General features: G+C 42.5%; 1 protein-coding gene across 1 annotated transcript in view; it reads right to left on the reverse strand.

The window, feature by feature from the left end:
- The window catches only part of FHL2 (four and a half LIM domains 2), a 79,101-nt gene extending 56,512 nt beyond the window's left edge, over nt 1-22,589 (reverse strand). Inside the window, exon 1 of the mRNA XM_017541100.1 lies at nt 22,223-22,589. The gene's annotated coding sequence lies outside the window, so the exon portion shown is untranslated. The remainder of the gene's footprint in view (nt 1-22,222) is intronic.
- Nucleotides 22,590-23,552: the final 963 nt, after the last annotated feature.

Consider the following 23,552-nt stretch of genomic DNA (forward strand, 5'->3'; position numbering starts at 1 on the left):
ATGAAGCCTGATTTCTTTTTCTAGTCAGACTAAGGAAACTATTTATTTTCTTTCCACTCTCTTTTAAAGAAAAGAGGAACAACACCTCTCCATGGAGCTATTCTGGCAGTTAACAACCAAGCTAAATGCTAGTTACCATATAACTTTGTAAGATATCAGAGAAAAACAATTTACAAAAATATTTTTACAGGCAGGGCCTTGCTCTGTCACCCAGGCTGGAGTGCAGTGGCACGATCACAGCTCACTGTAACCTCAAACTCCTGGACTCAGGTGATTCTCCTACCTCAGCCTCCTGAGAAGCTGGGACCACAGGTGCGCCACCACACCCAACTAATTTATTTTTATTTTTGTTTTTGTAGACACAAGATCTTACTATGTTGTCCAGGCTAGTCTTGAACTCCTGCCCAAGCAATTTTCTCACCTTGGCTTCCCAAAGCCCTGGGATTACAGACGTGAGCCACCATGCCCAACCCCAAGCTGTTTTTTTCCTACTGGATGCTCACAACACAGAACACTTCTGTGACCCCAGATGGGTGTGATTTCCCCCCTCCCCCGCCCCCATGAAGCAATTCTGCAAGTGATTCTCCAGGAGACACCAGCTGGGTGTCCTCAAATTCAATTCAACTCTGACACTATCTGCCTGGAGTTAGATCCCACACGTTGAGGACGCAGTCCCACAAGACTGTTGCCCCGAACATCAGATGCCGCTTCAAAGTAGTAGGTTGTCACCTATACTTCTGACCAACAGGCTATTAATTTGGGAGGGGGTCCTAGAATCCCTCTTTGGATGCCATTAATTTGCTAGACAACTCACAGAACTGAGGGAAGCACTTTATTTATGTTTACTCATGTATGATAAAGATTTGTGGGATACAGAACAAGGCAGGGGGAAGGCATGCAGTCACCACCCTCCAGGAACCTCCACATGTTCAACCATCTGGACGCCCATCTGAACCCTGTCCTTTGGGTTTTCATGGAGGCTTCATTGCATAGGCCTGATTGATTAGACCATTGGCCACTAGTGAGCAACTTAACCTTGAGTGCCTCTGTCCTCCTGGGAGGTTGGGTTTGGGGCTGAAAGTCCCAACCCTCTAGTCATGCATTGGTCTTTCCAGTGATCAGCCCCCATCCTGAAGCAGCCTAGGACTCCCCAGCCACCATTATCTCATTAGTATCCAAAAGTACTCTTATCACTCAAGAGATTTAAAGCCGTTTTGTTTTGTTTTGTTTTGTTTTTGAGATAGAGTCTCGCTCTGTTGCCTAAGCTGGAGCATAGTGGCAGGATCTCAGCTCACTGCAACCTCCACCTCCCAAGTTCAAGCAATTCTCCTGCCTCAGCCTCTCCAGTAGCTGAGATTACAGGTGCGCACTACCATGCCTGGCTAATTTTGTATTTTTAGTAGTGATGGGGTTTCGCCATGTTGGCCAGGCGGGTCTCAAACTTCTGGCCTCAAGTGATGCACCTGCCTCGGCCTCTCAAAATGCTGGGATTACAAGTGTGAGCCACTGCTCACATTTGTAATGTGAGCCAAATTTAAAGGATTTTAGGAGCTGTACATCAGGAAACTGAAAGGAGATGAACTATCTATTTCACAATATCACCAGCTTCTTTACAATTTCTCAGTAACCTAGGACTTACAATTTTCTCTAACACAATGGTAGTGTAAGTGATGTTGGCTTACATACCTTTTGATCCTGAAGTTATATTTGTATATGTTTGTTGTACACAAATGCAGATGTATGCAGACACTAGAACACTGTTTAAGGTAGCAAAAGTTGGGAAGCAATCTAAATGTTTCTAGGTAGGGGAAGAGTCAAGTCATTCGCCCACACAATGGAGCAAGCACTACACCACTATAAATAGTGAGGCAAACTCCGGGCCAGTCTCCAAGACAGGGTGCTAAGTGAGAGAAGGAAGTGCAAGTCACTGTGTGGAGTATCCTACCATTTGTAAGAAAAGGGTGCGTGACCATTACACATGTTTAGAATATCTCTGGAAGGATACACAAGGAGTTGGCAATAGTTGCTTCTGGGGAGAACTAAGGAAGACTTGAATGTGAAGGGAAGGGAAAATCGCTTTTAATTACTCTCTTCTGGTACCTTCTGAATTTTGCACCACATGCATTGATTATCTGGTTAATAACTAAAATAATATAAAACAAATAAATAATCCACATCTCTTACCACAGCAAAGGCGGTTTAAATAATGTCTTTAGACAACTAAATTCAGTAACACTTTTAAACAGAGATTGAAGGTGGCTTCACAATGGGCAGGGAAATAATATGTGACACGATTTGCAAGAAAAAAAACCGTGTCTGTAAAAATCACATTAAAATGTGTTGGGAAACAGCCCAAAGAAAAGCTGTTCCTAAAACAGAACCAACAATAAATAAATAAACAAAATCAGCAAAGCAAATTCCTTAAAAGCACAGGGATTCTGCATCTCTAAGTTACTTCTTTGTGGTCCTAACCCCAAGTTAAGCAGCAGGGACTCCTTATAACAGAATGGTACAACATGGTGGGAGCATAGCCCATAGGTTACAATTATCTGGATGATTTCAGCTAAGAATACATCTATAACTCAGCGTTTTATACAATGGGAATATGTGGGGAATATTAACAAGGATTGAAACTGTGTGTGGAACCATATTCAATCAATTTCAAGTTTAATTAAACCAGCTACTCTCAACCCCTATTCTCAGAGTGCCTCGAAGAGTACAACACTATATATTCTTTAACATTATTAAGGATCCTAAAGGGCTGTTGTTTATTTGGGTTGTATCTATTATATTTATGGCATTAGAAATTAAAACTTAGAAGCTAACAAATTAATTCGTTTAAATTTAACATCATTAAGCCTGTAACATATAACACAGAATATTTTCATGAAAAATAACTATATTTTCCAAAACAAAACAACTAGTAAGAAGAGTGGTGTGGTTTTACGTTTTTGCAAATCTCTTCAACATTGAGCTTAATAGAAGACAGCTGGAAAGCTCAACTCTCGTGTCTGCCTCTGAATTTGATCTGTTGAATACGTGGTTTTGGTTGAAATTTATGAAGGAAATGCAATCTTATGTAGAAATGTAGTTGGAAAAGAGAAACATTTTGATAGCCATCTCAGATCATCATCTGTCTGTCTCTGTAGATAGATAGATAGATTTTACACCAAAACTTTGGACAAGCAGTTGTTTCTTAACTATTTCTTAAAGATTACAACGTGGAATCTGAAACCACATCAAGAAACTTCATATTCTATTACATTAAAGCCCATTTGATCTATCTTAAGCTCCAAACAGATCTTTAACGTACACATTATTTTGTTAGATTTAGAAAACAGTGCTTCTATAGATATTTCAAATGCTGATACATTTCATTATACAATATTAACAGATTACTATAATTACTACCACCATGCATCTAACCATGACTTTAGTACCAGCATAAATGTCAATACAGTGAAAAGACAAGTAATATATCCTTCTAGTATTAAGAAAATAGCTTTGACCACACAAACTCTTTGAAAGGGACTCAAGGTGTAAGAATCACACATTGAGAAACATTGAATTAAAACACTTTAGTCTGGGGAAGTCATTATGCTTTGTAATAGAAGTGGAAGTAGTATATTTTCCATCATATGGGTAAATGGTGGGGATTCAGACACAGTCTGGAAAGCTAGTGTCTCGTATCTGTTCTCATTTTTGACTCTGCAAATGGTCACCCAAGGCTGCCAAGGACTCATCATTGAGGTGATGCTGGGCTTATTGAGCTGGATATCCTAACATCTGGACCTTCTGGTTTGAAAGATGTGGGGGCCAGACGGGTGAGCACCAGGACAAGCCACCTGAGTCACAGGGATACACTCTCTCCAGCAGAAATTGTTTGTTTTCTTCCTATTGGAAATAAGCCACAGAGACCCAGAGGGTCAAACAACACCAACAAAAACAAACAAAAAACAACTTTCATCCCATAAGTAGGTCAGAGTTGCACATTTCATGAGAATTGGATCCAAAAGACCAGGTACCACTAATTATCCAGATATTTCAGTTGAGCTGATTTAGTGAGCAGCTTCTGTTCTGCACTTTACGTTTGTATGAATACAGCTGTGGATAAAGTATGTGCAGACATAGAGTGTTCTATTTCTTCTTTAAGGTTATATCTGTCTATAAAATGTATTTATTCATACAGTAGCCGACCCTGCCACCCCACCTTATCTGCAGTTTCTCTTTCCATGCTTTCAGTTACTCATGGTCCACAGTGGGGCTGAAAATAGATTAAGTACAATACAATAAAATATTTTGACAGAGAGCAGCCACATTCACATGTGTTTTATTACGGTATATTGTTATAATTATTCTATTTTTTTAGTATTGTTAATCTTTTACTGTGACTAGTTTATAAGTTAAAATGTATCATGGGTATGTATGCATAGGAAAAAACATAGCATATGCAGGTTTTGGGACTATCCACAGTTTCAGGCATCCACTGTGAGTCTTGGAAAATATCCCCAGCAGATAAGGCGGGACTACTGTGTAGTATTTGTATATGAATATTTTATTTAGTATATGTCAGTCTACAAAGTAGGCTTTCCTGTACCCATACATCAGAAAGCCAGACATGCAGATCTATAGAAGGCCACTGGAGGATCAGAATATGCCACACCAAAATATGTCACACCAAAATATGCCACTTTGGCAAAAGGATTTAAAATTATTTTTTATTTTCACAGGTTTTTGGGGGAATAGGTGGTGTTTGGTTACCTAAGTGAGTTCTTTAGTGGTGATTTGTGAGATTTTGGTGCATCCATCACCCAAGCAGTATGCACTGAACCCAATCTATAGTCTTTTAATCCCTCACCCCCTTCCCACCCCTTCTCCAAAAGTCCCCAAAGTCCGTTGTATCGTTCTCATAAGGATTGCTTTGAAGTGAAGGCAATTAAGAAATAGCAAATGCAGAAAAAGCAGGACATAAATTTCCCTTTGTGAAGGTGTTTCTCCTCTCCTCTTCCATACTAAGAAGAGAACAACTCTTGTCATTAGAGGCAGAAAGTCTGGACCAAGACAGTTCTGCATAAACATATCACCCTTACCTTTCATTGGGTTCCCCTATATGTTTACTCTTCCACTCCTAGAAGCCCAGGTTGCTTTTTGATTCTTTTGTTACTTTTATGCAAATTTATCACCCTTTGTTAAAATGGTATAGAAACTCCAGGGTCTAACTGCCTCTCTGGTTCTTCACTTCTTTTCTATGAATGACCCTTCGCATAAAAATTAAAATAATAACATAAAATAAGATTTGTATGTCTTTTCTCTTGAGACACTCACTTTTGTCAGTGTAATTAATGGGCCCCAGCTAAGGAACAGAAGAAGGTAGAGGAAAAGTTTTATTTTGCTCCCCTACACTACATAATGCAGTATGACCAAACATGCATACTCACTAAGAGGAAGTGTCCACTTGAGAGTGGGAGGGGATTCACTGGCCAAGGTTTCAGGAGGAGAATTGACTGCTTGTATTCAGTTCTTCATTTGCTCAAAGATAAGCCAGCCAATGCCCCTTGTGTTAGTCTGCTAGGGCTGTTGTCACAAAGTACCACAGATTGGATGGCTTAGACAACAGAAATTTATTGTCTCCCAGTTTTGGAAGCTGGAAGTCCAAGATCAAGGTGTCAGCAGGGTTGGTCCCTTCTGAGGGCTGTGAGGGAGCATGTGTTCTATGCCACTGCCCAGCTTCCGGTGGTTTGCTGGCAATCTTTGGCATCCCTTGACTTGTAGACTCACTTCTCTGATCTCTGTCTTCAAGTGGACGTGGTATCTCCCTCTGTGTGCATCTGCCCAAATGTCCCCCCAATATTCCCTTTTACAAGGACACTACTCATATTGGATTAGGGCTACTCTAATGACCACCTCTTAACTAATTATTCTGTAACAACCCCATTTCCAAACAAGGCCACAGAGTTACTGGGAGTTAGGGCTTCATCATATAAATTTGGGGGAGAGACACTCAACCCATGATGCCTTCACTAATAATAGTAGCAAATTATTCATAACTAATAGTAACATGAGGAAGAATCTAACAGATGTGGGGCAGGGAGAGGGATGGCTGGGGAGGAACTAATGCAGATATCCCTAGCCTTTTTGGCACCAGGGACCCATTTCATGGAAGACAATTTTTTCATGAATTGGGAGGCGGGAGGCAGAGGGTTTCAGGATGAAACTGTCCCTACTCAGATCTTCAGGCATTAGATTCTCACAAGGAGCATGCAGCCTCGACTGCTTACATGTTCAGTTCACAATAGGGTTCATGCTCCTATAAGTATGTAATGCCTCCACTGATCTGACAGGAGGCAGAGCCCAGGTGGTAATGCTTGCTTGCCTGCCGCTCACCTCCTGTTGTGTGGCTGGGTTCCTAACAGCCCATGGACCAGCACCGGTTCATAGCCTGGGCAATGGGGACCTCTGAACTAGTGGGGCAAGGTTTAGGAGAAAAGAGGGCTCTATCCACAGCATGAGAATGGGGCACCAGGGATGTACAGAGCCGGTGGTGGCCCAGTGTCCCTGCATCCCTGTTCTATACTGGATCAGGCTCATGAGACAGATCCAGATTATGATCAGACTCCATGTGGTCCAGGCCTCCCTTGATAAAGAAGTTATCCAATGGGAAGAAAGTGAACTGTTCTCGCCATCGTCACTGGCTTGTCTCTGGCTTGTAAGGACAGCCAGTTTCATAGCGTGCCTGGGACAGAGTCCTCACAAATTTGATTTGGTGCCAGTGATGTGGGGCTTTGTGGCAATGTTCTGCCCTGCTTGAGGTTACAGGCCAGGGTTCAAAGACCAGCAACCCAAAAGCCTGGTCACTGAAGTGTGGATGTTGGGTGGAGTATTCACAAGCACCCTACAGAAGGTCCAGTGTCTGAGGTAAGACCATAAACTCAACTCTCCTGATCAAAAAGACAAACAGTATTCGCTAAGACAAACGCTATCACGAGGACAAATGCTACCAGGATGATGAAAACCAATTTTCTGTCCATTTTTTTTGTTTGTTCTGACAGATATGACAGATTTCTGGCAATAAAATGCTCCAGATGAAAGAAATCAAAATTAAATACTGTCTACAGTTTAACACTGCCACTAAATTCCATTTTTAGGTTGGTTTTTGTGTCCTCCTTATCAGTTGACTACTTGATTGAGAAAATGATTGTCTGGATCAGTTATGCTATGGGTTGCATTGGCCAAGAGGTATCCTAGCCTCCTGACATTGATACTGTAACTGTCAAATTGAGGCACTTCTGTGATGCAGAGGACACAGTTCCATGCATGAGCTTGCAATGCACAGTCTCTGCCATCAGGGACTCAACATTTTGGATTTAGTTTTCCATATTTGTTTCTTTGATTTAATGGAAAACATGTTTCTATTTCCTCACCATGCTTTTTTTGGACAGAATCTTGCTCTGTCACCAGGCTGGAGTGCAGTGACGCGATCTTAGCTCTCTGCAACCTCCGACTCCTTGGTTCAAGAGATTCTCCTGCCTCAGCTTCCCAAGTAGCTGGGATTATAGGTATGCACTACCACACCCAGCTAATTTTTGTATTTTTAGTAGAGATGGGTTTCACCATGTTGGCCAGGATGGCTTCGATCTCCTGACCTCATGATCCTCCCACCTCGGCCTCCCAAAGTGCCGAGATTACAGGTATGAGCCACTGCACCTGGCCCCACCATGCTATTTCTATATTGAGACCAGAGTTCATTGGTACATCTTTTTGTTCCCATCAGCTTTTCACCCCTCTTGGAGTCCTGTCCCTTGCATTAGCAGTGTAGCTCAGAGAAGTTGCCCCAGGAAAGAGTCACAGTGAAAAGCAGTTCTTCCCCACATGCATGCAAGTCCTCTAGCACCATGCATGCCCAGCAGTGATCTTGGCCGCGTTGAGGACCAGAAAGGAAATGCCATAGTAAGAAACAGCTGTTTGGCTTCAAAATGTGTTGGTTTGCTTATGTTTGTAACTTGTTTGCTTTTTTTGCTTTGGGTTTTTGAGATGCTGGTGCTATTGGTGAGAATGGCAAGGACTCCTATGCCCTGTGAACCATAACCAGCTCCTGGCATTCCCAAGTTGGTAGCAAGATGCATATGGAGGTGCATGTCACATGCATGGGGATTGCCAGGACCCCATGTGGATGGATCCTTGGTGCTTCTCATATAAGGCAAAACTATTTCGGAAGCAAAATTGTGATGGGAATAACGGGTCACATACAAGACAAATATTTTTTTAGATTTATAGTTTCCTCTTGGTTTGATTTACTTTTCATTACAGGATTATAGCTCTAGATGAGACATGATCTACAAACCAAACCACAAGCCACTTAGAGACATCAGGACGATGAAAATTAATTTTCTGCCAATTTTTTTGTTGTTGTTTTGACAGATGTGACTTATCTCTGGCAAAAAAATGCTCCAGATGAAAGAAATCAAAATTAAATCCTGTCTGCAGTTTAATATTGCCACCAAATTGCATCTTTAGGTTGATTTTTTTTGTCCTCTTTATTTTGTCAATTGACTGCTTGATTGAGAAAATAATTGTCTGGATTAGTTATACTGTAGGTTGCATTGGCCAAGATACCAAAATCATGGTCTATTTTTCATTCTGACAGTTTTACTCAATAGACACTGTACCTCTCAGATAAGTAGGAAACCAGAGTGTAGGCTTCAGTCAGTAATGTCAGAACACGAATTTTTCTCTCTTGCTTCCTGCCTTTTCCTGCTCAGATGGCCTGGGAACCCATCACAGTTCCCTTACAGTGGAGAGCAAGCTGAGGATGCTTGGTTTGCCCAGGCAGTGGTGTCAAGCACCAGGTCCCTGAGGCAGCTCTTGCCTTCCTCTCTCTGATGTTTGCCCCAGAGGAATGAGGATTCTTCTGAATTTTAGTACAGAATGGAAGTTGTCAGTGATAGCCATATGTTAGAAAAAGCCAACAGAGCCGGGCGTGGTGGCTCATGCCTGTAATCCCAGCACTTTGGGAGGCTGAGGTGGGCCGATCACAAGATCAGGGATTCAAGACCAGCCTGGACAAGAAACCCATCTCTACTTAAAAATACAAAAATTAGCCAGGTGTGGTGGTGTGCACCTGTCATCCCAGCTACTTGGGAGGCTGAGGTAGGAGAATTGCTTTAACCCGTGAGGCGAAGGTTGTGGTGAGCTGAGAGCGGGCCATTGCACTCCAGCCTGGGTGACAGAGCAAGACTCTGTCTCAAAAAAAAAAAAGAAAGAAAAAGAAAAAGCCAACAGAGAAATAATGTTTCCAAAAAAGGCAAGATGCAGCTTTTAGAATGATTGGAAATTACAGTTGAATTTTGAATTATTTTCAAGCCACTTGAAGATTTCCAAAACCAATTTCATCAATTCAAACAATAGCCCTTGCTGGTATAATTATCTGCATTTTACAGGAGTAGAGATTGAGGTGCAAAGAGAGGATACACTATACTTGCCTGAGGGTCCCATGAAGCTTCTGACAATATCAGGGGGATACTGATACTCCTAACAGTATTTTTAGCGATTCAGTGGAAAACAATTGCATCACTTTTTTAAGATCACAGTCAATTAAGGAATCCACCATATTTCTGTAACAGGAAGAATGTTTATCTCTGTGTCTTGTCCTTCTGGTTAAAGGGTATTTGCTTCCTCTTCGGCAATGTAATGACCACACTGTGTCATCACTGGGGCTGTCTTTCTATCTTGGATGCAAGATTTTACCCTGTGCATTTGTCAAACTGCTCTTAGCTCTTGGAAAAACAGGCTCTCTGCTCCCATAAGGAAGTGAGAAGAAAAGAATTTTCCAGCTTTCTAAAAGGCAATGTGTGTTCTGTCTTAGCCACTTCCCATCACCCCCAGTCCCACCAGGAAAAGTCAGTATTCATTTTTGATGTCTAAAAGTAATTGCATCTAAGTTACCTTAACCAGACTCCATAATTCAAGTCAAAAGTAACCAAAAGCGGAATGAAAAACACATGGTAAAGAATGGAAACAGCACGTCTATTAAAATACCTTTGCAGTTTGCTTTTATCTCTCCTTCCAGACATCCTGCCTAGGATTGCTGTCTTCTGCTCTGCACCAGGGTCCCCCTCCTCCCTTCCCTGAGCCAGCAGTCCTGGAAGGCAGCCTTTGATGTGAGGGCTCCCCACTCCTGCATCTACCTTCTGCAAAATTACAGGCAGAGGCTGGAAGCCCCTGCGCTGCTGCAGAGATCCTGAAACAATGCAGAAGTGGGGCCAGGCACTCAGGCAGGGATATTTCCACTTATTTTGTGGCACAGAAGGGAGGTGCATGAGAACACACGCACTCCCACACTTAGGCACAAATAGTGCCGGGGTGCAGATGCTGCTGAGGAGGTGTGGGGTTGCTGAGAATTAGCCGAGTTGCTTTGCAGCTTCTCAGAGATCTCTCCTCACAGGGCCTGATCGGTCCTTTGTGAATGGTGCGAGGTTTTGGCTGTTTCTTTCTTTTCCTTTTTTGATAAAGATTTATGTTTATAGAACTGATCACATAGGAAGGCATTTCATTGGCTCTAGCCTCAAGGATCAAACTAAGCCATCTGCAGCGAATGGAGGATGACTGAGAGGGGTGCGTGGGAGTAAGAGAGCTGTCTTTGGCACTGTAAGAATCCAGGAAAGGAAAATGAAAACCTGCAAAGATGGCTTACAGCAGGGGACTGCAAACTTTGGTGGCAGCCCACACCAGGAAGTGCATTTTTACATCACAACCACTTCAAAGACCCTCACATTTAGTGCTACAAAAATATACTGTCATGAAAAATTCTGGAATTTCTTACTATGTGAAAAGCATTCTATTCCCTTTCATTCTATTTTTTCCTACTCTAGTTAATTTCATTTTGTTTTTAAAGATACACCGACCTCAATCCAATGAACTGATTTCATAACCCATAACATACACTATGAAACTGACCCTGAGCTTGAAACACTTTATTTCAGTGAAGCCTGGACAAGAGAGAGTGTCTTATGAACTTGTGGAGAGGGTGGCAGAAAAGCACCCCAATTTAAAACAATGTCACAAAAGTAAAACGAGCTCCGGGGGTTGGGGATGGAGGTGCAACTCTCACATGTCAATAATCAATAGGAGAAACATGCCCCTGACTTTCAAACGGAGGCCCTTGTGAGGGAGTTACTTTGTCGATCTGCCTTCTAAGAAATTATACTTCGGCATTTCTTGTCTATCATGCGGAAGGAATAAAAGTGTTTGAGGTTGCAGGCAAGCATTTAGATGTTGAATAATCCCTCTAAACCATTATGCTTACAGCTAAGGCAGCTTCACAAGGGCCTGGGTGCCTGGGTGTGAGGCTTTGGACCCTGACAACCTGCAGTTACACCTGTGGACCTGACATACTTATTAAAAGTGCTCTCAAAACACCTCAGTTTGGACCATAAATTCAAAGATTACCCTAAGTATGAATAGCTGAGAAAAGTATATCTAGAGTATGCAATCTACTTTATTCTTACAGCTTTGTCACATAAACACACAGCCCATGTGAATTCACCTCTGATTTCTAACACCATGTTGCTCACATTCAGGAAAGGATCAAAATAATGCCACTGGATACCAAGTCATCCTGTCTCCAGAACTCATAGTCGTAACAGGTCCCAGGCGGCTAGAAGACTGCTTAGGGTGTCCCCTAGTCCTTCCCACCTGGAGGAATAAAGGCCCTTTTAGATTCCAGCCCTTGAGGCCCTGAGCCATCCCTGACTGGGTGGAGGTTTGTGTATACATGTAGGGGTGGCCTGTGCCACTCACAGGTAGAGTAGAGGTCTGGACATAGTTCAGCTGACATAGCTTTGGGAGCCAGGGGCTCTTCCCCAAACTGCAGCTCATCTCCAGCTTCTACTTTCCCGGCAACCCCACTTCTTTTGTACCTAAATAAGGCTCGTGTCTTGTTGGCTTGCCCCCTCCCTGGTGGATCAGAGCTGGCTCGTTTGCTGGGCCTTGGAATCACATTTGGGATCTTTCCAGCCCTGAGAGGTTAAGCTCCTCAAAGGCCGCCAGCCTGACTTGGAGCCCGCCCACTGCCCCCTCCTGTGGGCAGGTCCACCCATGGCTGCCACATGACCACACTTGTCCTGTCCCTTGGCTCCGTATGTGTCAGCTTGTTCGCCACCTTGCTGGGCTGGTTCCTGGAGCTTCTGTCTGTCGTGACCTGGGTCACCACCCTCTCCCTGGTCACCTGTGTGGCCGGACCTTGTGTCCTTCACTGGAGCATCCTGAGCTAGGTTGTCCCAGCTTTTCCTCACCTTCTCCTCTTTCCGTGGGGATTCTGCTTCCAGGTCTGCCCTTGGTGGCTGCTCTACACATTGCACAGACACCCTGTTGGACAAGAGGGATGTCATGGCCTGTCCCTACACTGGGCTTTCATTTCTACTTTGTAACCTACTTTTACTGAACATCTATGGTTGCTTAAGAGTCAATAATATATTTGGAGATGAGGTGAAATGGATTGTTTTAAACCCTACCTTGATGAGATAAAACAATATTGACAGTTAACTGTGAGACTTTGGCATCCTATACTGCCAGGGAGAAGGGCAGAAAGGGACAACCTGTCTTGTTTAACGCGGCATGCAAAACCCGAATCTGGGATCCAGAGCTTACCATACTCCTTCCACTGCCACAAGGGAGGAAAAAGCACTTCATAAACACCAAAGACTTAACTGCACAATGCGATGGTCAAGAAATAGGCCGGAATTCAAATCACAGTTCTGCCTCTTAGTAATTGGTAGCAAAATGATGGTCTCCCAAAATATGCACGTCTGAATTCCTAGACCCATGAATGTGACACCTTACGTGACAAGAGGGACTTTGCAAATGTGATTAAGGATCATGAGATAGGGAGATTATTCTACATTATCTGGGCAGCCTCCAATGTAATCACCAGAGTCCTTATATATGAAAGATGGAGTCAGGAGAAGCAGAGTGAAAAAGAAATGTGAAGATGCTGTGCTCTGGACTTTGAAGATGGAGGGCCACGAGCCAAGGAATGCAGGCATTTTCCAGAAGCTGGGAAAAGTGGGGAAACATTTCTTCCCTAGAGCCTCCAGAATGAAGCCCCGCTGATACCTCGATTCTGGCTGAGTTCGAAAAATGTAAGATAGTAAATGTGTGTTGCTTGAAGACGGTAAGTTTATGGTAATTTGCTACGGCAGCCATAGGAAACTAGTAAAGCAACTATAGCTCCTTGGTTCAACTACTTTTTTGGATTTGTTTCCTCGTCTGCAACCTAGGAATTGTAATTGTCCCTGCATCAGGTGGCTGCTGTCAAGACGGGACAGTGCAATGCAAGTCAAACGCACGACGTACTTTCTGCCACACAACGTGGGCTCAGTTGGTGGTAGCCATGGTTATTAGCGCCTCCTTGAATCCCTGCAAGTGACTGACAAGGTTACTATATTATTCCCATTTTACAAATATGGTTCTGGGAAGATAAAATCTTGCTTGTGGCCAGTGTGAGTGGCAGAACTAGGACCTTGCGCCCTGGCAGCCTGACTCATCAACTCCCACCCCCCTTCCTTGACAAAATGAGAGTGTAGTGGAAGTTTTTAAAATGAATTTTAGGCCGGGCGCGGTGGCTCACGCCTGTAATCCCAGCACTTTGGGAGGCTGAGGCAGGTGGATCACGAGGTCAAGAGATCAAGACCATCCTGGTCAACATGATGAAACCTCGTCTCTACTAAAAAAATACAAAAAAAATTAGCTGAGCATGATGGCGCGTGCCTGTAGTCCCAGCTACTCGGGAGGCTGAGGCAGGAGAATTGCTTGAACCCAGGAGGCAGAGGTTGCGGTGAGCCGAGATTGTGCCATGCACTCTAGCCTAGGTAACGAGAGCGAAACTCCGTTTCAAAATAAATAAATCAATAAAAATAAAATGAATTTTAAGTGGTGAACAAGGGACCTTAGACTTGGATCCTAACAAGAACTCTGTGACCAGTGATAGGCATTGTTGGGGCTCAGCAAACAACACCCCAAAGTGTGGCGCTGTGGCTTGCTGAGTGCTTTGAACCAAAGCACACTGGAAAGGTCTCTGAAGCAAAGTCTCTCTCTGATCTTCTCCTATCCTCCTTTTGCTTTGCTTCCTCCCTTGAGGCAGGTCAGAGAAACCAGAACCACTCTTCCCCCAAAATAAAACCTAGAAATAGGCCAGGTACGGTGGCTCATGTTAATCCCAGTACTTTGGTAGGCCAAGGTAGGCGGATCACCTGAGGTCAGGAGGTCGAGACCAGACTGGCCAATATGGTGAAACCCCATCTCTACTGAAAATACAAAAAATTAGCTGGGCATGGTGGCACATGCCTGTAGTCCCAGCTACTCGGAAGGCCGAGGCAGGAGAATTGCTTGAACTTAGAAGGTGGAGGTTGCAGTGAGCCGACTTTGCACCTTTGCACTCCATCCTGGGCAACAAGAGTGAAACTCATTTAAAAAAAACCCTAGAAATATTACTCTAAGCTTTCCCCTGCCTTTTTGTGTAGGAGTTGGCCATAAAGAAATTCCTGGACCTACCTTGTCTGAAAGGAGATCCTAAGACCTCATTCCAGAGCAGTCCTGCCCTGTGTCTGGGGGGAAAGACTGCCCCATAAAGAGGCCAATTTTAATGAGAGCAGAGAGGCCTTGCTGGGGCTCCCCACTCAGTCTGTTACCACTAGGCCATACCCATCATGTCCAAACACATTTTTATACAACTATACACTCTTCATCGAATCTAACCATAAAAATGGCCAGTTTTCTGTTGGATCTTTGGGTCTTCATTTCTGAAACCTCCCATGTCATGAAATAAATTAGTTCGCTTTTCTCTTGTTAATCTAGATTTTGTAATAAGAACACCAGCCACGACCCTTATGATGGGGAGGAGTGTTGTACCATTCTGACTCTACAATGTGAATGACAGTTAAAAAGTTTCTAAGATCTCAAACTAAATGTATAAAAATAGATTATTCACACCTTCCTCCTTCAAGAGACATTTGTTCAGTACCTAGTAGGCAGCACTCACTGTTGTAGGTATTGGCGATCCTCGGTGAACGAAATAGAGTCTTTGCATTCATTGGAGTTCACATTTTGTTGGAGGAGAGATAAACATATGTAGGTATGCAGGTGAGTATATGTGTGAGATGGCAAGTAAATCAGCATTAAAGAGCTAGAGATTGATAAGGAGTGTCATTTTAGATGAAGTATTTAGGGGTAGCTCTCAGACTGGGCGTGAATGAAGGAAGGAGGAAGGCGTGTGATTGTCTTAGGGAAGAGCCTGGCAGAGATGCCAGCAATTGCGAAGGCCCTGGGGCAGGGCAGTACTTGGCATAACTGGATCAAGGCAGTGTGGCTGGATCCCCTCTAGATGGACAGGGAAAGACAGAAATGGGGCCCAGATCATGTAGGGCTCTGTTGGTTATGGTTAGAGTTAGGATGTTATTTCGACTTGGGAAGCTATTGGAAAATTTTGGGGAAAGGAGACACACTATCTAATTTAAGTTACAAATGTGATCACAAATTTTAAACAGAGACCTGCGGTTAAATTGAGCTCACATTGGCCTCTGGGGTTGCTTGGCTGCTCCTGCCCCAGGCTGGTGGAGGTTTGCTGACACTTCCCAGGAAAGAGCGAAACACAGCAGACAAAAGCAGAAGCAGCTCAGGGCAGCGTGCCAGGATCCTGCCACAGCTCATCAGCAGCCAGGGTGGAGGATATGCTGCCACTGCTGCTTCATAACGGCAGCTGAAGGGTTTATCAATCCTTCTACCCAACTCTCATGATTTAAACAAAGTTGAACTTGCCACTATGCATTTCCAAACTGTCTGACTTGTGGAGAGCCCTGTCTTAATTAGAAGGTCCTTATCCCGCTCTTCCTTGCTGCCTGCAGAGCTTTTCTTCCTGAGAGTGTTTGTAGACATGGAACTGTGGGTGTGCAGATTCCTCCCCTCACTTGGATGATCGCCCATGCTGGCTAATTTGAATACCAACACATTTGCACCTGCTCATAGGTTTTTGCATTTTCAGTTTGCAGGGGTAGAGAGACAGGGACCTAAAAGGAGTTTGTCTCATGCACTTTCCAGATCTCGGCTTTATGTGTTACACACGCTGTTATTTTTTCACTGAACCTAACTGATCTGAATGTCTTCTTTGACCTCTGTCTTTTGATTTTGGGATTGGAAGAGCATAACATTTGGCCACTGGTCCTTTATTCGATGTAAATAAAGTTGAAGTAAAGAGACAATTGTCTCTCACCTGCTTTTTTGGCTCCTTAATTGTATTTAAAGAGAGCAAAATATTACTGTTTCCTAGTAAGTTAATTAAAAGATTCTGAAAAAAATTGGACAGCTTTTCAAAAAGAATTTTACAGAGTTTAGAATATTTTAGCACTTCCATCCTCTTCTCTTCCCCCAACACACACAGACTCATACAGAGACACACACAGACACACGCAGAGACATATATACACAAACAGAGACACGTGTGCACATAGACACACCCACAGACACACCCACACAGACTGATACATTAGTAAATGGAAGATTCCAAATCAGAGAATCTACTCCTTAAGTAGATTATCATCAAACGTGAGTACTTATTGCATCCAAAAAATTCCATTTAAAAACCACATCCTTGTGCTATGTATCCAAAGGTAGGGAGTGAATATGAAACGTGATTCCCAGCCAGGATTGCAGAAGGGAAAAGTACTAGGCAAGAAGAAAAACTTACAGCTCCTTCCTTTGGATTTCAACACTCCTAGAACTCAACCGAATTACACACACCAGTTTGGTTCAGCAAATATTTAGTAGGCAGCTGTACACTGTGTGCAAGTTACAGTGCTAGCTCTCAGGGCTTAAGTAGGGTGATGAATACCCTTCCCAAACTCTTGAGAAGGTGCTGGAACCAAAGGGAGTATTAAAAATTAAAAATAAAAATAAGTTCAAAGTCCTCGTTCTTTTTTTTTTTTTTTTTGAGACGGAGTCTCTCTCTGTTGCCCAGGTTGGAGTGCAGTGGCATGATCTTGGCTCACTGCAACCTCCGCCTCTTGAGTTTAAGCAATTCTCCTGCCTCAGCCTCCCAGGTAACTGGGATTACAGGCACACACCATCACACCCAGCTAATTTTTGTATTTTTTAGTAGAGATAGGGTTTCCCCATGTTGGCCAGGCTGGTCTTAAACGCCTGACCTCAGGTGATTCACCCACCTTGGCCTCCCAAAGTGCTGGGATGACAGGCGTGAGCCACTGTGCCTGGCTTCATTTTTAAGATGAGGTCCTTTCTCCTTTGTGGGGCTTTTCCAAGTTTCTCGTGGGATTAGTGTGAAGCTGGTATTGCACTGCCTGCGTTCAAATTCAGCTTCCCCTGTACTGCCTCTGTGCCCCTTTACTTCTCAGTGCCTCCGCGCCCTCATCTATGAACAAGGAAACTGCTAGCATTCCTTGTAGAGCCACCCACCCTGCACATCCTGAGAGAGAGAGAGAGTGTGTGTGTGTGTGTGTGTGTGTGTAGCGCTCACAACACTGCTGCACACACCATGAGCACTTGAACGCCAACAACTATTATCTCTCTAATTCAGAGCTTCATTTTATTTTAAATCTGGAATCCAAATTAGTCTTATTCCAGATACTTTATGAAAACGATGTTTTTCTTTTTTTCCCCTTTTATTTTGGGGAGCCAAGCGACTTCCTTATTTCATCTTACAAAATGTTGGGTTTTAGAAATATCCCAAAGAGAACAAAGAGAAGTGAGGCAGCCCTTGTCCTTAAGTCATTACCCAGCCCTCAACACATTTAGCACGTTTTCTGGTACCTTGGAAGGAATCTTATCACTTTCCATCTCCATATTGTTCACATTCCCTCCCACCTGCAATGTTCTCAGCCTCTGCTAATTCCTCCTTTCGTCCAGGTGCCATGTCCCTTGCTCTGTAAACTTTATCCCAAGTATTTAAAAACGTCCATAGATTTTTGCCCTCAATACCTGCAGCATTCATTTATGTCATTCAAACCATGCTGCCCATTGCATATGGCAAGAGGGTTGCTCTTTTGCCATTCAAGTCTAAAGCCAACTGGATTGGAAAGTACCGGAAAGAAAGAAAGGCCAGGTGCGGTGGCTCATGACTGTAATCCCAACACTTTGGGAGGCCAAGGTGAGCAGATCACCTGAGGTCAGGAATTCAAGACCAGCCTGGCCAACATGGCAAAGCCCTGTCTCTACCAAAAATACAAAAATTAGCTGGGTGTGGTGGTGCATGCCTGTAATCCCAGCTACTCGGGAGGCTGAGGCACAAAAATCGCTTGAACCCAGGAGATGGAGGTTGCCATGAGCCAGATTGCACCACTGCACTCCAGTCTGGGCAACAGAGTGAGATTCCATCGCAAAACAAACAAGCAAAAAATCCCAACAACAACAAAAAAGACATTAACTTGATTTCACCCTCGGCAATGAATAGCATGGTTCTAAGCTTCAGTTTCCTTCTCTGAAAATAGGAGTAATAATAAAATTAATAATAACATTTGTCTATAGGGCTGTTGTGTTAAATGAGCTAAAACATAGTTCCTGAATATAATGATCATTCAATAAATGTTAACTTTTTTTTTTTAGTTAGGGTCTTGTTTTCTTGCCCAGGCTGTTTCTAACTCCTGGACTCAGGCAATCACCCTTCAGCCTCCCAAACTAGCCATTATTCTTAATAGGCTAAATCATTCTGGTTGGTTATTGACAATTTTTATAATTGGTGGTAATAATTAGAGTGTTTGATGTTTGCATAGAATTTTGCATTACTAAAATTTTATCATTAGTTTTAGTGTAGAACATTTAGTAAACTATTTAAAATGTAGAGAAAAATATAAAATTACTACTAATCTTATCCTTCAGAAATGATAATTTTATATATTTTGGTGTATTTTTTCAGTTCATATATTATGAATATTGCTTTGTATTTAGAGCTTTAAAAATTGAAAGTTCTATGTAAACTTTATTTTTGATGGTTGCCTATATTCCATACTATGGCTATATTATATTTGATTTAACCATACTCCACTTTTGAGCTATTGCACTGTTTATTGGTTTTAGTTATTACATATTATTACATATTATTACATATATATATATATATACACACACACACACAATGTTTTTATGTAACCCATTGTGCCTTCATCTTAACCATTTCATCTTCTTATAAAGGATACGACTTGAAATAGAATATTCAAATCATGTTATTTTCTATTTTGTGTTCATATGAAACCATGGGCTGATATTTTGAAATTAGTTTAGATTTAGCTGCACAGAACTAAGCGCAGGCAAAAAGCACTATGATGGCTTTTATTTAATATGAAAATAGGTGGTCCCCATAGCTGCTTCAGATACCATCTAGACATGCTTACTCTTTAAAGACCAGAATAACAGCATTTTGGCAGGCGGAGGCAGGCGGATCACCTGGAGTCAGGAGTTCGTGATCAGCCTGGCCAACATGGCGAAACACTATCTCTGCTAAAACTATGAAAATTAGCAGGGCATGGTGGTAGATGGCTGTAGTTCCAGCTACTTGGGAGGCTGAAGCAGGAGAATCACTTGAACCCGGGAGGCAGAAGTTGCAGTGAACCAAGATTGCACCACTGCACTCCAGTCTGGGCGACAGAGCAAGACTCTGTCTCAAAAAAAAAAAAAAAAAAAGTAATAATAACAATAATAAAAGGGCAGAATGAAATTCTTGCATTTTCCTCTTAATATCTAATTGTATGCTCCCCCTTAATAAAACACATCAAGTATGTTTTATGAATTGTTGGCTTCAGAGATGGTTTTAGTTCAGCTTAATTTTTCAGCATTGCTCTTTAACTGCAACAAAAGTCCTGTGTTAAAGTGTATGTTTATTCCTCTTTTCCCTATCTAAAATGTATCCATTAAATTCAAATAAAGTCCCCAATTGTAACACATCAAATTACTCAGCACATATGTTGGTTCTTTTCTATTTTTCATCCATATTTTAGTATATTAGAGACTAAGTGAGGAGGTGCTGACAAATCAATGGTAATAAAAAAAAATCAGTAAACCAGATTTTGTAAGGCACGGGGGGCATGCAGATCAAGGCACAAGATGGTTGAGTTTTTCATGATTCAAAAGGGATCAGTACTAGTGTAGAAATCAATTACCAGATCATACTTCGAACTGATGTTATATTGCTATGTTCTAATAAAATATTTTATCTAAATCTTTATGCCCTTTGACTCTTCATCTATCCAACTATTATGAATATTTTAATATATTGACTAACCAAAATGGGTCATAATGATATATAGAGATAACCAATTTTCAAGGAATTAGATTTTGAATCAGCAGTAAAAGACATTGACCATAACTTGGACAGAAAACAGATTACCAAATAACTTGATTGATATATATATGTTTCTGTTTATTATAATTTACATTTTCCCAAATAACTTAATGTTTTTGGATTCACCTTAAAATACCTTGTAGTGGGATTTTTTTTAAAAAAAATCTACTATGAAGTGAATGGTTAGTCTTTCAATCAAAGATACCTTAGAATCAATAAATAATTAAAATGAACAATAAATTGCAAGAATAGTTATCTTTGAGTAATAAGAATATATATAATTTTTCATTTTCTTCTTGTTGCTGGCCTGTATTTTTTATAGGAAACATAGATTATTTGTAGAGTAAAAAAAAAAGAAAATGTGAACACTCAATATAATTTTACCTCATTCTTTGGTGGGGAGAGAATGAATTAAAATCAGCCTCTGGGCCATGTATTGTAAACATGAAATATTTTAGAGATCAGTGGAAAGTGTGTAGGTCCCTGTGCTTCAGGTCATGGGAATGCAGTGAGAGGCATGGCTTGGCCTGGCTTTGGGGATCTGAAATCAATGGAGAACTCTGGAAGCTCTAAATAGAACAATGAAACTTAAAAGTATGAAATGTTCTAAAAGACAACGTGGTGGGTGAGCAGTCAGGGAAACTTGTGTTGGAAAATATGCAACATTTCATGGAAGTTATATATTAAAATATTTTTTAATATAAGAAAAAAGCCTCCAAAATGTAATCATTTGAGTGGATTAGTCAGCTACTCAATTAAATATAAAAAATTGGGTCGGATTGATCTCAACATATAATAAACCTTATTCCAGCCCATCCTGGATACCCCAAAACCCTGATTTGATCATTACACATTCTGTGTATGTACTGAACACTCACATGTACCCCATAAATATGTAAAATACCACATATCAGTAAAACTGTAAAAGCCTAGCAATAAAATAAAATTCAAATAATATTCTTCAAGAAACAAATAAAACGATGAAAATAAACTTACGTACAGCAAATATGAGCTACAATACCATTAACCTGTAATGCAGGTATTTATTAACACTCTTCAGACTTCAGAATAATTTGGAAACAAAAACTGGACTGACAACTTTTTCTTTTCTTTTTAGATTAGACTTGATAAAGTGTCTTGCATGGTGTCCGGCTAGAAGATATTTATATAGATGATGTCTACTATCATATATATGGCATCCTATCAGTATTGAGATTATTACACAATTGGCCAGGGCATTACTCAGGACTGTGCATCCTGGAGCTTGCCCTGCTCTGGAAATTGTAAAATATTCATGCATTTCCTTTTTAAAGCACGCAACGGCTCTCTGGACTTTCAAACCATCAGCCACGAAGAGTCATGTTGTATAAACACACTTTCCCAGAGTAATCAGTCTCATCAGTAATTTGCCATTTCAGCCCAGGCTTTCCGGAAATTCTGTCAGGGAGAAAAAGTTCAAGTGCACTGTGGTTTTCCCCCTTTCCAATGTTTATAATATTTCTTCTTTTGCTTTCCCCTTAAAAAATGTTTTCCAGTGTTCAAAACGGATTCCCACTGAGTGGGGGCAGGGGTTCAATTTCATTTAAACCTCTCCTCATTCCCAATGAGCAGGGTTCTCTATCTTCAAGCCTACACCCCTGTATCTCTGGGCAGGGTGGCTTCTGTTGCTGGGCTTTGCCACTGGTAGGAGCCAGCAGCCAGCACCACCTGCATCTCTGCTGGGGTCAGTGAGCTCCCAGTGCCTGAGAGTTTCCTACCAGGCCTGGGACACTCCCTGTGCATGGTGCAAGATGTCCACACAGCTGCTGTCCAAGCCTGCTGCAGAGTCAGGCTGGGAAGGACCGCAAGGGTGAGAGAAGGGCACGGGGAACCAGTGGTCCTTACCTGCAGTGTCAGGGTTCTGTCTTCTGTCCTCCAGCCTGATGAGCAGGGACAGCGGCCACGCAGGCAGACGGCCTGGTTAGATGGCCCCAACCTTCTGTGCAGCTGCCGTCCAGCTGCACTGCCCTTGTCAGTGGCGCTATAAATAAGGTGTATCTGGACATTGGCCAGGCTCAGGAGATAAGAACCCAGCCCCTGGCTCCTACATGCCTTTTAAGGTCTCCACATTAAAGGAGCCTCAGCTCCCAGATGGGAAAAGGCTGCCATGTCCTCATTTGTCCTGCCTACCTCAAGGACACCTTAGGCCTCACATTTTCCAGCAATCCAAAGGGTAGCTGAAGTGGAAAGGTCAGTGACAGAAAGGGACCTTACTTTGGCAGACAAGAGGCAGAGCCTCCAACAGGCTGCCCAACTGCACTCCTGTGCACCCCTCAGATTAGGTGCCTGGCATGGAGGCCCAGGAGTGGAAGGACACTTCCCCCAGAGGGCCACACAGCCCCTCTGTGAGCTGGGATATGTGGATTAATAGTGATGCCTTTTGGAAAGAGCTCACTGACCTTCTCTTTGGCTTATGAGGTCATTTGCTTGGGTAAGGGGATGTTAGGGAAGACCGAACAATCGGCTTAATAAATGGCAGGCGTTTGGGAAGCCATGGCGTGAAATACATTTGCAGAAAGTTCTCTCCCTCCCTTCCTCCCTGCTCTTGCATGATTACAAGGGTTTCTGGAGCCACACATTGTTTTCTCTATGGAATTAAAACAGTGAAATCTTCCCAGAGCCTTTTAAAAGCCATATGCTGCGAGAGGAAAGAGAAAACTAATTTGGGAGACCAACAGCTCCTGATTCTTTTTAAATTTCTTACTTACGAGTATGCTGAAAAGGCACTCGCCCATGGCGAGGGACAACTTCTTCCGAGGATTATTTGGTGACAGCTGTCTGCATTACCAAAACAATTCTAGGCCTGCAGATTTATCCCGAGGAAAGAATAGTGTATGTGGGCAGAGATAGAGCTGCAAGGACATTTCTTGAAGCTCTTTTTTTTCTCAAAATTAGGAAAGTTGGAAACAACATAAATAGCTCACAAGAGGGGACTGATTAAATGAGAAACAGTGTATGGGCTGGGCGCGGGGCCTCACGTCTGTAATCCCAGCACTTTGGGAGGCTGAGGCAGGTGGATCACGAGGTCAAGAGATCGAGACCATCCTGGTCAACATGGTGAAACCCGTCTCTACAAAAAATACAAAGATTAGCTGGGCATGGTGGCACACACCTGTAGTCCCAGCTATTTGGGAGGCTGAGGCAGGAGAATTGCTTGAACCCAGGAGGTGGAGGT

Source organism: Cebus imitator, unplaced genomic scaffold (assembly GCF_001604975.1).
Source record: "Cebus imitator isolate Cc_AM_T3 unplaced genomic scaffold, Cebus_imitator-1.0 Scaffold131, whole genome shotgun sequence".
Lineage (NCBI taxonomy): Eukaryota > Metazoa > Chordata > Mammalia > Primates > Cebidae > Cebus > Cebus imitator.